The sequence below is a fragment of the Heloderma suspectum genome, chromosome 11 (genome assembly GCF_057233095.1).
Source record: "Heloderma suspectum isolate Gila_16-S chromosome 11, 16-S_ref, whole genome shotgun sequence".
Taxonomy (NCBI): domain Eukaryota; kingdom Metazoa; phylum Chordata; class Lepidosauria; order Squamata; family Helodermatidae; genus Heloderma; species Heloderma suspectum.
The window spans coordinates 41,872,360-41,890,772 of NC_139468.1; the positions used below are offsets into that span (position 1 = coordinate 41,872,360).

Here is an 18,413-nt window from a genome sequence, read left to right on the forward strand (position 1 = left end):
TTCTATATGCCAGGAAGTGATAGGGCCAGATGCCATGATCTTCGTTTTTTTAATGTTGAGTTTCAAACCAGCTTTTGCACTCTCCTCTTTCACCCTCAACAAGAGGCTCTTTAGATCCTCTTTGCTTTCTGCCATTAGGGTGGTATCGTCTGCGTATCGGAGGTTGTTGATAATTCTCCCAGCAATCTTAATTCCGACCTCTGATTCATCCAACCCGGCATTTCTCATGATGTACTCTGCATATAAGTTAAATAAGCAGGGTGACAATATGCAGCCTTGTCGTACTCCTTTCCCAATTTTGAACTACTCGGTTGTTCCATGTCCGGTTCTTACTGTTGCTTCTTGACCCTCGTACAGGTTTCTCAGGAGACAGGTAAGGTGGTCTGGTACTCCCATCACTTTAAGAATTTGCCACAGTTTGTTGTGATCCACACAATCAAAGGCTTTAGCGTAGTCAATGAAGCAGAAATAGACGTTTTTCTGGAATTCTCTTGCTTTCTCCATGATCCAGCGAATGTTGGCGATTTGATCTCTAGTTCTTCTGCCTCTTCGAAACCCAGCTTGTACTTCCGGTAGTTCTCGGTTCGCATACTGCTGAAGCCTAGCTTGTAGGATTTTGAGCATCACCTTGCTGGCATGTGAAATGAGCGCAGTTGTGCGGTAGTTTGAACACTCTTTGGCGTTGCCCTTCTTTGGAATTGGAATGTAAACTGACCTTTTCCAGTCTTGCGGCCATTGCTGAGTGTTCCAAATTTGTTGGCATATTGAATGCAGCACTTTAACAGCATCATCTTTTAGGATTTTAAATAGCTCAGCTGGAATACTGTCATCTCTGCTAGCTTTGTTGTTACTAATGCTTCCTAAGGCCCACTTGACTTCACTCTCGAGGATGTCCGGCTCAAGTTCAGTGACCGCACTATCATGGCTATCAAGGACATTACTATCATGGCTATCAAGGACATTAAGATCTTTCCTGTATAGTTCTTCTGTGTATTCTTTCCACCTCTTCTTAATCTCATCTGCTTCTGTGAGGTCCCTGCCTTCTTTGTCCTTTATCATGCCCGTCTTTGCACAAAACGTTCCCTTGAGATCTCCAATTTTCTTGAAGAGATCTCTAGTCTTTCCCATTCTGTTGTTTTCCTCGATTTCCTTGCATTGTTCATTTAAGAAGGCCTTCTTGTCTCTCCTTGCTATTCTCTGGAACTCTGCATTCAGTTGGAGATATCTTCCCCTTTCTCCCTTGCTTTTTGCTTCCCTTCTTTCCTCAGCTACTTGTAAAGCCTCATCAGACAGCCACTTTGCTTTCTTGCAGTTCTTTTTCTTTGGGATGGATTGAGTTGCTGCCTCCTGAACAATGTTACGGTCCTCCGTCCATAGTTCCTCAGGCACTCTGTCTATCAGGTCTAATCCCTGAAATCTATTCCTCACCTCCACTGTATATTCATCAGGGATATGATTGAGGTCATACCTGAATGGTTTAGTGGTTTTCACTAGGGGAACTACTACTTCCCGGGATTTGGAAGCTATGCTTCTATGAATGCAGCCCAAAATAGCATTTGCTTTTTTTTCAGCCACATCCCATTGTTGGCTCATATTCAGCTTGTGATCGACAACAATTCCAAGATCCTTCTTGCTTGTAGTGTTGTTGAGCCACGTATCCCCCATCTTGTAACTGTGCATTTGGTTTCTTTTTCCTAGGTGCAGAACTTAGCATTTATCCCTATTAAATATCATTCTGTTGTTTTCTGCCCAGCGCTCCAGTCTATCCAGATCACTTTGAATTTTGTTTCTGTCTTCCAAAGTATTAGCTATCCCACCCAATTTTGTGTCATCTGCAGATTTGATCAGCATTCCCTGCACCTCCTCCTCCAAGTCATTAATACAAATGTTGAAGAGCACTGGGCCCAGGACTCAGCCCTGCGGTACCCCACTTGTTACCTCTCCCCAGTTTGAGAAGGTCCCATTGATAAGCAGTCTTTGAGTCCGATTCTGTAGCCAACTGTGGATCCACCGGATCATTGTTTCATCTAGCCCACTTTGAGCTAGTTTGCTCATCAGGAGATCATGGGGCACTTTGTCGAAAGCTTTGCTGAAGTCGAGGTATATGATGTCTACAGCATTTCCATGGTCTACAAGGGAGGTTAGTTGATCAAAAAATGAGATCAGATTTGTCTGGCAGGACTTGTTCTTGACAAATCCATGTTGGCTTCGAGTAATCATGGCATTGTTTTCAAGGTGCTCGCAGATGGATTGCTTTATCATCTGCTCCAGAATTTTCCCAGGGATTGATGTCAGACTGACTGGTCTGTAGTTCCCAGGTTCCTCCTTTTTACCCTTTTTGAAGATAGGGACAACATTAGCCCTCCTCCAGTCATCTGGCACTTCAACCGTCCTCCATGATTTCTCAAAGAGAATAGACAGTGGTTCTGAGAGTTCTTCTGCCAGTTCCTTTATTACTCTAGGATGCAGTTCATCTGGCCCTGGAAATTTGAACTCATTCAAAGTAATTAGGTGTTCCTTGACCATATGCCTATCGATCTCAAGCTGCAATCCTGCCTCTTCAGCCTGCACTTCGCTTTTGCCAAGGGGGTCATAGACCCTCTTTTGGGAGAAGACTGAGACAAAGTAGGAATTGAGCACCTCTACCTTTTCTTTTTCATCTGTTATCGTTTTGCCGTCCTTATTTAATAGCTGAACCACCATTTCTTTCCTCTGCCTTTTACTCTGCACATAGCTGAAAAAAGCCTTTTTGTTGTTTTTAGCATCCCTCGCTAACCTCAGCTCGTTCTCAGCTTTAGCCTTCCTGACGCCATCCCTGAAATTCTGTGCTACCTGCCTGTACTCTTCCTTTGTTACTTGGCCTTCTTTCCACTTCCTATATGTGTCCTTTTTTGTTTTCAGGTCATCCCTAAGCTTTTTGTGAAGCCACATTGGCTTCTTCTGTTGTCTTCCACCTTTTCTTCTTGTTGGAATTGTTTGTGATTGTGCCTTGAGAATTTCCTTTTTTAAAAGCTCCCACCCATCTTGGACTCCTTTTCTCGTTAGCGTCGCTTGCCATAGGACCTTACTGATCATTGTTCTGAGTTTATTAAAATCAGCTTTCCTAAAATCCAGGGTACGCATTTGACTACACTCGGCTTTTGCTTCCCTTAGAACCAAGAACTCAAGTGCAACATGGTTGTTTCCCCCCAGAGTTCCTGTAACTGCTACTTGATCCACTAAGTCATCTCTGTTGGTTAGGGTCAAGTCAAGGATAGCCGACCTCTAGTTCCTTCCTCTACTTTCTGCAGGAGGAAGTTATCCACCACACAAGCCAGGAATTTCCTGGAGGGGCCATGTTTTGCAGAATTTGTCTCCCAACAAATATTGGGGAAATTGAAGTCCCCCATTACTACTACATCATGCTTCCTTAAAACATTGGCTATTTGCTTTTCAAAAGTTTCATCCTCATCTTCTCCTTGGTTGGGTGGCCGGTAGTAAACTCCAACCACCAGGTTCGTTTTATTCTTTGCTCCATTTATTTTGATCCAGATGCTCTCGATGGGGCTACCAAGCTCATCCTCCTGTCTTTCTGTGCAGAGATATGTATTTTTCACATACAGTGCAACCCCACCTCCCTTTCTGTTCCTCCTGTTCTTTTGGAACAAGTTATATCCTTCAATTGCTGTATTCCAGTCATGAGAGTCATCCCACCAAGTCTCAGTTATACCTATCAAGTCATAATTTCCCTCCTGTATTAAGAGTTCAAGTTCGTTCTGTTTGTTTCCAATACTCTAGGCATTAGTATATAGTATATAGACATATATACTATATATATACATGTATACTATATATACTATATAGATATAGTATATAACATCAAAGACCATGTGCTTCATAGTCTGGCTTTCTTCCTACATGTGTCTGAAGACTATTATTGGGCGCTATCAGAGCTGTTCTCTCCGTTGCAGTGCATGCGCCTATGTCCATTGTTACCCCCAACATTACATCTCCCTTCCCCGTAGGATTCAGTTTAAAGCCCTCCTGATGAAGTTCTTCATGCTGTGGCCAAACACATTCTTCCCAGAGGTGCAACCCATCCCTTGCCAACAGTCCATCTTCCAGGAAGTATAGCCCCAGAATCCAAATCTCTCTCGTCGGCACCACTTTCGTAGCCAGTCATTCACTCGGAGTATTTTTCGTTCCCTTTCTGTCCCTCTTCTAACTACTGGGAGGATGGATGAGAAAACTATCTGGGCCCCAAAGTTCTTGAGTTTCCTTCCCAGAGCTTCAAAGTCTGACGTGATTTCTTTGTAGCTCCGCTTGGCGGTATCATTTGTTCCCACATGGATGAGAAGAAAGGGATACCTGTCATGGGGCTTTATGAGTGCAGGCAACCTTTCAGTCACATCTCTAATTCGTCCTCCCGGGAGACAACATACCTGGCGAGTCCACGGGTCTTCGCGACATACTTGGGTCTCGATCCCACGCAGCAAGGAGTCTCCCACTACTACCACTCTTCTCTTCTTGTTGTTGTAGGCCTGGGTTTCATCGCCTTTGTTTGACTGACCTTCAGCCTCTTGCTCACTCTTGCTCACTCTCATGTAGGTCTCATGACATATGACATAGGTGAGCAAAAGCAGTGAAAACCCCGCCACACAAAAATAACCAAACGAAAGACCAAGGAGACACACATATATACAGGAACAGACCTTGTGTCTCTGGGTGGGGCCAGGCTGGTACTTCAGTCTCCAATTCAGGGTGTTCCTTTTGCTATCTGCTGATCCATATTGTTGTTTCTGCTGCACAAACCCAGGAAACATAGCTGGGACTTCCATGGAGATCCGTGTGGCTACCTGGATGAGGAGCAAGGGCCAAAGTAGACATGATGTATGGATGCAATTAATGTTTTGTTGTTGATGTGTAAACTGCAATTGAGCAGAAGCCCTTGAAATGCAAACAGCACCTTTGGAGAGGCCTTTCTTGTTGGGAGAATAGCAGAGGGAGAAGGTGAAGCTCTCCCTCCCCAACCTGCATGGTCCTGAGGTGGCTCTGGCTTCTCTTCAGCTGCTATTTACATAGCAGGCATGCTAATTCCTTCCACATAATTAACTTCATGTCTATCTTGGCCCTAATTCTGCTGTTTTCTGCAAGATCTGAAGGAGTTGTTTTTGTTGTTCAGTCGTTCAGTCGTGTCCGACTCTTCGTGACCCCATGGACCATAGCACACCAGGCCTTCCTGTCCTCTGCTCTCTGAAGGAATTGTTTAGGATCATGCAATAGCTGCACATCTTGCTTCTTTCTGCTCGTTGCCAGGCTGGGCAGTAAAGCCTTCTTTCAAGACAGCAGCAGCAGCTGTGAAGTATCTGAGAGGCTTGGGGGAACAGATGGACGCTGCGGTGGGGGGGATGCTGTCCTTTTGGTGACATGAGGCCAGAGGGAGCAGAAAGGTCTCCACCTTTGCAGCTGCATCTGAACTGTGAAGGAGACCAGAAAACACTTTGGTTTGCTTCCCCAGGACTTCTCCCTCTGCCACTGCTGATCTGGCACAGCAGGGAGCAGAAGATGGGGTTGCAAAGGACTCTGGTGCCTCTGGGATCAGGGAACAGAGCACTGCATCAAAGGATGCAACTTCACAGGTTTCTTTTCTGGGAGGCTGCACAGCCATCACCTGCACGCAGGACGGTGTGTATTTTGTGCCAAAATAACACGATCCACAGTCTTCAGCCATAATAAACTGGGCTGAATTGCATCAATATGTGCACTTGCTTTTCTCTAATTCTGCTTCCATTAGTGAGATTTTTTGAAAGAAACATAGAATTATCTTCTTAAGGAAGGGAATGACAAGGGGGAATGGAGGTTGGGAAAGCCATGGACAGATGGCCAAGCATTTCCCAGGAATGATGCAGTCTGGTAACATAAATACATATATATATAGCCAAATTCTACACCAAGTAGCACCAAGTATTAAATGCCCCAAGGTCACTGCACCCTTGAAGACCTATAGAGTACACACAGACCTGTCAATGTTTTTTGGGAGAATTTCTCAGCCAGAACACGCCGAAGCGTCATCGGAGAGGGGCAAGGGGCCCTCCCACCTGGGTTTTGGATTGAGGTCATCTGCCTGCAGCCAGAAGGCATGCGCAGCAGGCCATGCAGCAGAGAGGCTAACCCCCAGCCCCTCATTTTGTCCCCCACGTGCGAGGCATGGCCTCCAATGACTGTCTGGGCCTTCTCAAATGCCTCATTTTAGGGCCAGCGTGTGAAAAGTTAGGACAAAGGCTGCAGAGGAGGAAAAAGACCCTGTCCTACTGTCGGCAGCAGATTGCTATTTATGTCTCTGCTTAGGTCAGCTTGGCTGTGCTGCAGCTTCCTGCAATACAGTCAGTGAAAGATGCAGCCGGCAGGCACCATATTTCTCTTTTCACGAGCAATGCTGAAAACTAGCATTTTGCATTTTCCACATCTCTGCACTGAATGAAAAGGCTGCATCACATTCCGCTTAATAACTGCCCTCTTCCACTTGCTCTCTTTTCCTCATCCCATTCAAATTTCGATTGGGATGAGCATCACTGGCAAAATTAACACTTTACTTTTTGTGTGGGTCTAGATATCCAAGTGCAAAACACAGGAGAGGGCTTGGCATTATTGGAGAGAATGGTGTGCGTGCATTTAAATGACCAAGCTCACTTGCAACATAGACAGCAATGTGGCCCCAATCTGTCCATGTATATTGTGGAGGGAAACCAGCTGTTCTGTGGATGTGAGAAGCCCATGTGGTAGGCTTCGGACTTAAAAGGCTTCCCCCTTGGATTCAATTGTGTTGCTTCAAGCAAGTCACCATCATAGGCAGTTCCTCATCTGTCAGGTTAGAGTGACAATTCCAAGATTGTTGTGGAAACCAATATTGCAGTTTACACACTACACACACTAACAGTACCATAAAAATATTTTTTTCCTCATCTAATGTTTACAAAGAAGCTGTACTGGAGAAAGAAAGGAAAATCTACACAGACTTTGAATTGCAGGTTGCTTTTTCCCCCGTTAAAAAGTAAACAACCAGCAATCTAAAAATGGAAATTTCAACTATAATGCAGGATTAATCAAGAACATTATTGGCTCTTTCTTGATTGTAACTGGAATTGCAGCTGTTCAGTATGTCAAGAGATCTGGTCATCCTAGCATGTTTAGTGATGCCCGACAGCACTCTCTGCTGGTTAAAGCCTTGTTTAAACTCTCCTTGAAAGTAGTTCGGCGGTATAAACATAGCTAGAGTTGTTTTATATTCAGGTGAATAATCCAGTTTAACAAGAATGAAATGGCTATGCTTTTTTGTTTTGTTTTGTTTTGCTTTCTTTGAACTAAGCATGAGGTTCTTTTAGCTCTTGTTTTGAAATAAGTGTCATTCCAAACCCAGGTAGCAATTCCATCTATAATCAGATTACCTGATCTTAAAATGCCTTTTACACTGTGGTATCTTGCTAATGTAGCAATTCACAATGAAAATGGCCGTGTGTGTGTGTATATCTGATTGTTGTTTTTTGTGTTGCATTTTATTTTTTAGTTTTATGTAATCCCCCCAGAGAACTTTTGTTATTGGACGGACGAAAACTATAAGAAATCAGTAAAATCAATAAAATGATATTACCGGTTTTCTCCCATGGCAAGATTTGAGAACCTGCCCCTAAGAACATAAAGAGAGCCCAGCGTGATCAGACTGAGGTGGGTCCGTCCAGCTCCGCATCCTCTGTCCCCTGGTGGCCAGCCAAGTGCTTTGGGAAATCCCACCAGTATGCCAAGAAGGCAGCAGTCTGCCCCTCCTGAGTGTTTACTCCCCAGCATCTGGTCACCAGAAGCATGATAAAGTGACTGGATGGGATGGAAAATAAACCGGAAGGATTAGGAGAGACCCCATGGTGGGGGCTGGGGAGGAGCGATTATTGTACAGATGCTCACTCCAGAATAGCCTTCCTATTAAATGTCCTAATCCTGGATTGCTGTTGTATCCAGCTGGGCTGGCAGTTTCCCCAGGTTGGTCTGGTTGAAGAGCAAGGACCCGATTCTACATTTCCAGAGAGCAAATCATGTGGCAAGAAATTCAGCTGTAGTGAACAAGGATGGCCCAAAAGCTTTTGCTGCCTGAGGAGAAGGACAAGATGGCGCCCTCCTCCCATTCTCTGTACAAAAGCCAGCTGGACTGGCAGTTGAATCTGACCTCAGCGCAGCCAACAGGACAGCGTCCTTTGCTGCAGGCTCACTTAGGAGGCCCAGAGCAGGTCACATGGCGCAAACAGCTCGCTCCTGCAATCCCTCGCTGCCCCTCCCTGCCTCCCAGCATCGGCGGCCTGAGGTGGCCTCCTCCCCCTGCATAATGGTGGGGCCGGCCCTGAGCCAAGGCTCGTTACAGGAGGATATAAATCCACGCAGTATTCCCCGGAAACACCATAGCAGGGGCACAGAAGCCCTTGTAGCCCGATGGCTGAACTTCATTCTGGAGAAGCTCTCATGGGCCACATTCCAGTGGTGGGCAGTGCGAAGGCAAAAAATGGGTGGGACCAAAAAAACAAAGAACACCAGCACGTTTTAGCTTAAAACACCACCAGTTCAACGTTTTTCAACCGTCTCAACCTTATGAGGATGAGGAAAAACCACCAGCTAACCACCAAGTGATTGGTGGGAGGGAAAACGGGCATAGCCATCTGGGGAAGCCCAGAGGGCTGACATGGGGCCCCCAGAGGGCTGAATGTGGCACCCAGACCCGAGGTTCTCTACCCCTGCGCTAGAAGGCAGATTTTAAAAAAGAAAATGGGAAGGGAGGGGGAGGCCAGCATGTTGTTAGGAGGGGAGAACAGTATAGAATGCAGAAATGACGATGTGCGATTCGCCATCCATTCACATGGCCTGGTGTAAACTTCATGCTGTCTGTGCACTGCCATCAGAACAAAAAATGTGTGTATTTATAGACTGTGAGAAGCACCCCCATGGATGAAGGTTGATCACAGAACTTTGAAGCTCTAAGATGTGAAGTGATGAAAAGGGACCTGCATCAAATGAATCTGTCATTGATAATGTCAAAACAGGTTTTCCAGCAGAAAGTGGAAATTAGCTGTAAGTCAGCATCCATCTCCAGCAAACGTTTGACGCCTGTGGCACTGGCTGGGCTTCAAAGCAGACTTCCCTTGCAGCAGGTCTACCTTTTGTGTACTAAGATCCACCTCTTCCTTTCTTCACCTTGTTTCTGCCTCAGCCAACCCAACCACCTTGCCCAATCTTTGCAGAAAACAGAGTCTAAACTGCAGCATCCCCAGTCCAGTGTCCCACATGTTGCTGATTTCCATCGTGAATTTCAAGTCAGTAACATGCTCAAGGGTGCAAAGGCACCTGGGATGCCTCAGTGTTCAGAATGCATTTATTCATTGTATAACTCAGATTTATATACCACTTCCTACAGAGATATCAAAGTGATGAACATAAAATATATCATCAAAACAACATTGAAGTATAACAATAAAACAACACAATAATAAAAATGTTCATTTTTATTATTATGCAGTAAAACCACACACTCTACTGTGTGCTACGAACTGTGGCTGGCTGGGTCACCCTTCAGGGAAATCCTGTGTGAGAAGATGGGTCTGGAGAAGACATGTAAATATTGTAACTGTGGGGGCCTGACTAATGTCAATTAGTGAAGTGTTCCAGAGGGCAGGTGTTGCAGAACCCAGAGTCAGAGAGGCCACGGAGTGAAGGAAAAAGAGATTCTTTATTTAATGCGCGGGCTTAAGGCTGGAATCATTTCCAAAGAGCCAGAAGCCCCGAAATACATTAGCACATTGGTTTTATAGACATTGTGACACATATGAAACGGCTCCTCCTCCCCCTCCTGCGTGGGGTTGCAGTCCTCAACATTTCTTCTCCTAGCACTATTGTTTATAATACAAGAACTGGGTTATAGGGTAGCCATGATAAGGAGAGAACAGAAGAGAACAGCAGAGAACAAGATATACAACTGTATGACCTTTGACAAGATAAGGAATTCCTGTGTCTCGTCAGCTTACAACAATATATTCAAGGGAGAAAGAGCTCAGCAAGAACATGAAGCATGAGACTGCATGAGGCTACTTAGTCTGACCCCCGATATGGCTGCTACACAGGTGCTGCAACACAAAGCGCTCTATAGCAAGTGCTCCTGAGGTGAACCTCAGAAGCATGTGGCACCCTCAGAAGCGTTCCCTCAGATGAGCACTTATGCTTTTGCAGGAACTGAAGGGGTGAGGTGATCCCTAAGGTAATTTGTAGAGAACTGGCATATTCATGAGGCCATGACGCCACTAAGTCTAAGGTCTGTGTTTGCCATCCAAAGAAAGAATTTTACATGAGCTAATAAGTCTATACTTCACAATGTCTGAGAGCCGTTTTCCCGCTTCCCAGCAAAACTGATATTTTATTTCCCTCACAGCTGCCGAATCACTTCTCGGGATATTTATTCCATGACATCACAGCAGCTCAGCAAATGGCTGATGGAAAACAAAATAATCTCGGACCATCTAAAGCTGCTGAAAAAGTATGATTCCTAAATGCATATCATCCAGAACAGCAAAATGTATGGTGCCTGGAGGCATGAAGTGCCACCTTCATGGTCCTGTTTGCTTCTGCACCAAGGGCGTGAGATCTGGGCACCTGAGCCCAGCACTGCGCAGTCTGCCTCCATCATTCCATCGGAGCTTTGCTTTGCCACAGCTTCAAACATGCATGCTTCCGCAGAAGCCCATCTCAGGGTTTTGAGAACAAAGGCCTTGATAGATTTGGGGGTGGGGTGGGGGATGTGAAGTAGCATAGTATGGACTGAACAGTACAAGAAGGCTGAAAGATGGAGTAAAACCTGAAAAATAAACATCCAAACAACACAAAATCCAAACAACAGAACATTAATAATCGTGAAATATTTACAATTTCCAAAGAGTAGCCGTGTTAGTCTATTGCAGCAAAAGCAATGAAAGTCTTGACTTTAAAGTGCCACGAGAATCTTTGATGAATTATTTAATAATTAAAAGAAATAGATGAAAAAGAAGAATTGGCAACTGGGGGCCCCAGGACTAGATGCTGCAAGCACAGAAGAAAGAAGGTGTGTCTACCAAGAGCAGGAGCTGAGGCCACAATGGTGGCCATCAGGGTGGGATGGAATCTTGCCCAGTCACCCACCATCCCCTCCTCAGAGGGGCTGTCCAGTAAAACTGGGCAGACCATAAAGGAAGCAGAAGGCCTCTTGGGACACTGACCTGGATTGGGTCCCCCTCAGTCTCTTGGGCAAGAAGGTTGTCCCCTAAGCTAGTCCATTGTCCAAGAAGTCAGCAGAGCTTGCTAAATGAATGCAAAACATAATTTACATCTCGTTGCCAAATCCACAGCGGTCAGGAAAGAGAATGAAAAAGAGCACAAAGGCTGGCAAAGCAAACATAAGTTTAGAGTAAGGCATCTTACTCTAGAGTATTCCTGGGTTGCTGACTTCAAGGACCAGCAGTTAGAGCCAGGGAGGTGTTTGAGCTTTTGGGGAGGTCAGTCCTTGTACCTGGTTTGCCTGTCGTGGCCGTTAGACCTGGGGAGTTCTCTGTGGATTGTGTCATTCTCATCTGCTCCTGGCTGGGCCTGACATGGCTGTTAGCTGCCAGGCAAAACAGCTCGAGCCTCCATGCTTGGGGCTGCATGGCATACCTGGCTGGCAGGATGTCAGGGTGGAAACTGAGCCCATAGAGCCCCAGAGCAGTTCTGATTCTGAGGAGGAACAGCAATCCGTGGGAGAGGAGCTCGCTCATCTCTCACAAGCACAGCAACTGGCAGAGATTCCTCCTGCCAGCATTCCTGGGAGAGATAGTGACCCTGGCAGTGAGACAGCACTGGAGGGGGGCTTGCTGGACACTCGCCGCAGACGCAGGGAGCGACGACAGATGGAGGGCGCGGAAAGGAGGTGTTGCACTTGTTTGGCGCGCAAACAGCCCGAGGACCCAAGGGAAAGAGGGAGGATCTCTCCCTAGCCCATAAGTTCAGGGTCTTCCCGTGATTCTCCTTCAAACGGGGACCAACTGCCTTACCTGGAGCTTAGGCTACTCAGCTATCTTTTCCCAGTGCTGTTCCTTGCTTTGGCGCTAGCAACTAGTATTCTGAAAGAGTCATAAAGGAATAAAGTCTCGGAAAGAATTCCTCGTCGTCTGTGTCCTGAGTAGGCTATTGGTGGGGACTGCAAGAGGCAGCTAGGGCGCTCCTGACACAGGCGTTGGGGCCAAGTGACGGGGAGGACCGTCTCCCTCTTGCCATGCTTGTGATTGGGGCAGTGGCTGGCACCAGGGGAAAAATGCTGCGGGGGAACATGGGGGCATAGTACGTTTCCAGGTCGGCAAGCTGTGTCCCACATGAGAAGATCTTTGAAAGAAAACTAATGGTATATTTCACACTAAAACTGCCATCCTAAACATATTTTTTCTGAAATAAATAGGGGAAAGGTTTCTTTGGGCCTTCACCACAGAAAGGGTTTTTGAAAAATATTTGTGTTTAGAATTTTTTTTGTGTTTTTACTGAGTCACCCCATAGATAAAAAATAAACTAAGGCAGGCAGACAGTAAGCAACATCAGCAAGCAGCAACTGGATTACTTTTTGGTGACAAGTTCCTTAAACATGTGCAGGGTGCTGAGCTTTAATTATTCACACACATTCTTTTCAATGCAAAATTCTGTTGCAAAGGAAGAAAGCCAAGAGGTCAGCAAAGCTGGATCACAGAGCATGCAGTGTGTGTGTGCGTGCATGTATATAATTTCAGAAATGGAACCAAGCACATTTGATCACAATTTAGGCATTCTTAATTGAAAATGCACTTTCTAGTCCATAAGGCAGCAGGAAAAAAAATTCTCCTAAAACTTAAAAAATAGATATGGCCTGGGTGTGTACTCCAGTGAGTCGCTAAAAACTGCCTTCTGTCAAACCGCATCGACCCCCACCTCTTGTGCTAGAGGCCTAATTATCCAATTTCAAAGAAGTGGCACCCCTGGGTCGTTCTGAAAACACTCGCCTCTATAAGCATCTTGTGCCCTCCCACCAAGATAGGGCCACGAGCCCCTTCACCATGCCGCCACTACCTCAATAAAGCCCTTCAGAGGAAAGCAGAGAAATCCTTTCGTGATGGTTACAGTGGCTCAGCGATGAGGTAGTAACACTTTGCACATTCTCAGAGACAGTTTTTATTCCCACAAATGAAATCCCAACACACACAGCTACACCCAACACACGTTAAACCCTTTATTTTTTATTTTTTTATTATTAAATGTATTAATCGCCCATCTGGCTGGTCACCCAGCCACTCTGGGCGATGTACAGCATACAATAAAACAGTTTAAAACAATAAAATTCTACAATAAAAACATTTTCTAAAATACCCTAACCCACCCCAAATGCCTGCCTGAACAACCATGTTTTTAATGCACGGCGGAAGCTCATTAAAGAGGGGGCATGGCGGAGTTCCCTAGGGAGGGAGTTCCACAGAGTGGGGGCCACCACAGAAAAGGCCCTCTCCCTCGTCCCCACCAGTCTAGCTGTCCTGGCTGATGGGACAGAGAGAATTCCATCCGAGGCTGATCTTGTTAAGCAGCCTGTCTGGTGCTGCTGGAGGTGCTTCTTAAGATAGGCTGGGCCGGAACCATATACGGTTTTAAAGGTCAAAACCAACACCTTGAATTTGGCCCAGAAAACAACTGGTAACCAGTGCAACTCCTTCAGCACTGGAGTGATGTGATCTCGCCGGCGGCTGCCTTTAATCAGGCGAGCCGCCGCATTCTGTACCAGCTGCAGCTTCCAAACCATCTTCAAGGTTAACCCCACGTAGAGCGCATTACAGTAGTCTAAACGAGAGGAAACTGGGGCATGTACTACCGATGGGAGCAGATGGTCGGGAAGGAAGGGGCGCAACTGCCATATCAGATGGAGTTGATACAGCGCTGTCCGGCTCACAGATGACACCTGAGCCTCCATGGACAGCTGGGAATCCAAAATGACCCCCAGGCTGTGGACCTGGTCTTTCAAGGGTAGCCGTACCCCATTCAACACCAGGTCAACATCCCCCAGCCTCCTCTTGTCTCCCACCAAGAGTACCTCGGTCTTGTCAGGGTTGAGCTTCAGCTTATTCCTCCCCATCCAGCCACTCACCGTCTCCAGACATTTGGAAAGGGATTCTATGGCCAACCTTGGTGAAGATTTGAACGAGAGGTAGAGCTGCCTCAAAACAACAATGTCAACAAGAAAAATTAAAAATTAGGTACTCCCTTTGGGATGTGGTTATTCAGTGCCAAGACAGTGTTACGAAGTATGCTTTAATTTACAAGGATGTGCATATCTCATACAAATAAACCAAACACATACATGAGGGATCTTTTGGCGTTTTCCTCTGGACACTTAGGAAAACCTGATACCCCCCAAAGCTGAGGGAGTCAGAGACCACAACAAGGTCTTTGAAAGCAACTCTTTGTTTTATTAAAGAAGAATTTAAAATGAAATAAAAACTTATTACGGGAATTAGAATCATACATATATCTGGAGAATTAGAATCAATGTATGATTTTAAGGCTTTCTTCACACGGAGCTTTTATCCTGCGATTGAGATGGCTCCTTCACGGAAGTATGCACGCTCTTTAGAGGACACTGTGATCCTCCAAGGCGTCTCCTGCACTAAATGACCTTTGTTCCGTTTTTAAATAGATCGCAGATAATAGCTATCAAATTACCTCGTTGTGTTCTGCTTGAGTTCCCTCAGTGAAAAGAGGAAAAGCGGCAAGAAGAGAAGCAAGATCAATGAAAGATAATGGAAGACTCAGATATGGGGAGAAGGAGGCGGAAAGGGGAGGGGGGAAAGGAAGCGGGAGAAAGAGGGAGTTGTGATCCTGCATTTAAAAGGGAAGCAGAAAGCCCCATTTTAAATGTAGGCTTTTAGGCTGCTGTAGAGATGCCCTAACACAGAGAAGGTTAAAGATAATCAAGCATTTAAAGCCAATAGTGAAGCTAGGTACACTGGGATTTATAGAAAAGTGTGTGTGTGTGTGTGTGTGTGTTTAAAAGAAGTTTGATAGAAATGCAGCACTTCAAAGGGAAGTTTTAACTTCTAGCAAGGTATAGGGTGTGTGTGTGTGTGTGTATGTATGTAAGTGATCATGGAGGAAGGGGGAGAAACGGGGTGGGGGGAGAAGTTTCAGCTTGGGATAGTTTGAATGGGGGAGAAACAGACTCTTCTGGAGAACTGTGAGAGAGTTTCGAGGAAGGGGTTAGAGCAAATGCAGGGGTTTGGAAAGAAAGTGGATGGAGAGGCGTTCCCAAAGCTAAGGGCATTTTGTTTGTTTGTTGATTGATTGATTGATTGATTGATTTTATTTGTATCCTGCCCTATATCATTAAGATCTCAAACTTTTAGAGTTTGGAATGGGATGGACTATTAGGAAACAGAGAGGAAAAGGGAAGTATGGACTACTTAGAAGGAAAAGAAGGGGAAACAGGAGAAAAGGGGGGTTGCTCTTCTGAGAAGAAAGGATGGAAGGAGCCCTCTTTCCTTCTCTCCCTGTGTTCTATGCATTTGGATTGTTGTTTTCATCCCTATTCTCTCAGGATTTAGTAATCAAAACATAACCAGTATTTCTTCTAAGATTGCTCATGGATGTTGGAAAATGGATTTTTAGGTGGCAGACATTAAGGGAAGAAAGAAGACAATGGACTCCTCTTTCTTTCCTGATGGGAGAAAAGGATGGGAGTTGATGAGTGGGTATCTCTGGCTATCATAGGTCCAGGTGAGCAAGATAGCCCGGGGGATTTTGGTGACTGTCTTCAACATAAGTAACAAAAAAGTAATGCAGGCATGCCTGCTTACGCAGTATTGGGCTTTCAAGGTCTCACAGCTTTAAAAGACACTGAATTCTTTATTTTTCCTTCTATTTAAACAAGGTTAGAATTAAGTGTGAAATATGTCACGGTGTGGGCTTCTGAGGTGGTTGTCCTGAGGCAAGGTCTGAAATCTGCAAGTATTAACACATAGGAATTAAGGCACTCCGAGTACAATGGCTGGCCTGAAACTTGTATGCAAGAAATCTGTAGTTCCACTTGGGATGTACAAGGCCTCAATATCGCATGGAACCTGCTTTTCTGCTCTTCTCCAAGATGAAAAAAAACCCTAGTCCCCTTCCAGATACAGGGCCCATCTTCCCAAAACAGTAGAATTTGCGGTGCTTCATAACAACGGATAGACTGCGTGTATGCTCAGAGGTTCAGTGGGCTTTATAACTACACCCCAGGCTCCAGGGAATATAGGCTCTGGGGCTCACATTGTGGTCCATATCAACTTCTGGAGAGTCCTCCCGAGGAGCCCAGTTCATGAGTTCAAAAGAACAAGCCAGCCTTTCCTCCAGCAATAAATGCCATTCTAGTTGCAGTGTTGCAGGGGCAGGTGACAGAAAGGCACCCTGCACTGGCTCAGAGGCACACTATGCTCATAAGCAAGTTCCAGGGCTCAAGTTCCAAAGGAGGGGAGCTACCTCCAGATGACGAGAAAGCAGATTGCCCCTCCCTGCTGCAAATCTATCCCCCTCCCCGATGGAGGGAGGGGTCATAAGAGTGAAGCCACATACTGTTCGCAAGCAAGGAGGATCAAGTCAGTGGATAAATCCACCAACGGACGAAGTCACCGCTGAGTTGTACTGCCCTCCCTCCCTCCTGTTGAGATTGAAAACACGCTGGCTGGGGCGGGGCTCAGGGGCTCCGTGGGTGGGGTGATTGCCCTCATGTGATGGGCTGCGGGCTGGCTCGGTGCTTTTCTTCACAGTAGAAATCCTCCGTGGTGCCTCTGAGCCACCAACTTAGCCCATCGCATTTTGCTCTGACTTGCCACCAGGGAGTGCTCCGGAGGCTTCCCAGCTTTCGGCAGAGCGCTGCACATGTCGCCCTGCGAGGAAGCCATTTCCCGAACAAAGAAAGATGTGTGCCTGTGTGCTGCCTGTTCAGAAAAAACAAATCAGAACCCAGGACAGCTCTTTCGCGTGTTTCCCCTAGCCAGCAAGAGGAAGAAGAGAGAAATGTGCTGCCGCTCAGCAGCATTGCTAAGGTCTGGCAGTTGTGGCTTTGGGGGTGGGGGGACTGCGGGAGATGAGGAGGGGAGACAGTAGAGAGTGGGGCTCTGCCCTGTTTGTCTACAATCGCCAGCCGCCTCTGTCGTAGTGTCTCTGAGAGCGTGAAAGGGAGGTGAGGAGGGGTTACTGAATCTTCTGGTATTGCATTCATGATCCTATGGTCCAGCCAGCACACTGGAGACTCTTTGGAATCAAACAGGCCTCTTTATTAAGAAGAGTATCATAGAAACATAGAATAGTAGGGTTGGAAGGGGCCTAGAAGACCATGGAGTCCAACCCCCTGCTCAGTGCAGGAATCCAGGTCAGAGCATCCCGGACAGGTGGCCATCCAGCCTCGTCTTCAACGCCTCCAGTGTGGGAGAGCCCACCGCCTCCCTAGGGAATTGGCTCCATTGTTGTATTGCTCTAACAGTCAGGACGTTTTTCCTGATGTTCAGCCGGAATCTGGCTTCCTGTCACTTGAGCCCAATATTCTGTGTCCTGCACTCTGGGATGATCGAGAAGAGATCCTGGCCTTCCTCTCTGTGGCAACCTTTCAAGGACTTGAAGAGTGCTATGTCTCCCCTCAGTCTTCTCATTAGAAGAGTACATTAAAATACACCAACTTCCTAGTCCTCAACAAACACATGTGCTGGTGGTGGGACCCCACCCATACAGGCCACAAGGGGGAAAATGAAACTAGAATCTAACAAGCTTTCTTCACAGAGGCGACACTGATTGACCTTTTGCCCTTCTACCTTAGCAACCTCTTCTCTTTCTCTCCAGCTTGAGTTTGCTCTTTTTTGGCTGAGCCTCTTGCAGTCCTCTACCCCCCTCTGTTCATATCTCTCAGGAGCCACCAGCTCTCTTCATGCACCTCTAAGTACCTGCATGCTGTGCAGTGGAGAGGACTGGGTCGGGTGCAGGGCTCCTGGCCTGCAATGGAGCTGCCTGCAACTGAGGAGTGCAGTAGTGCCCAGCCATGGGCCTCTACTCAGCTCCCCACGTGGCTCCATTTTAGTGGTTCCCTCCCCACCACAAGTCACTGCATTTTCCCACCGTTTTATGTGCATGTTCTTCATTCTGCCAGCCCCACACTCCTTACGTTGGGATGCAGAGGGGGCTGGCCGTGTGAGGGAGTGGGAAATGTTCAAGCACAGGAGGAGCTCCTTACGTCCCCTCCCACACGCATGTTCACGTCTCCCAGGCCAAGCCACACTCCGCTAAGGCAAATGCAGCCCCAAAACAACTGTAATGCTCCTTGCTTATATATAGGATGAGGCTGTGTCTCGCTCTGGATAACATTC

General features: G+C 46.4%; 1 protein-coding gene and 1 long non-coding RNA gene across 16 annotated transcripts in view; both read left to right on the forward strand.

The window, feature by feature from the left end:
• CORO2B (coronin 2B) overlaps positions 1–18,413 on the forward strand; it is a 159,078-nt gene that overhangs the window by 109,147 nt on the left and 31,518 nt on the right. The window lies entirely within an intron of this gene.
• Positions 7,544–11,028, forward strand: LOC146337317 (uncharacterized). The gene is made up of 3 exons (XR_014785430.1): positions 7,544–7,701; positions 9,533–9,627; positions 10,439–11,028. It is a non-coding gene; the product is annotated as an uncharacterized LOC146337317 (long non-coding RNA).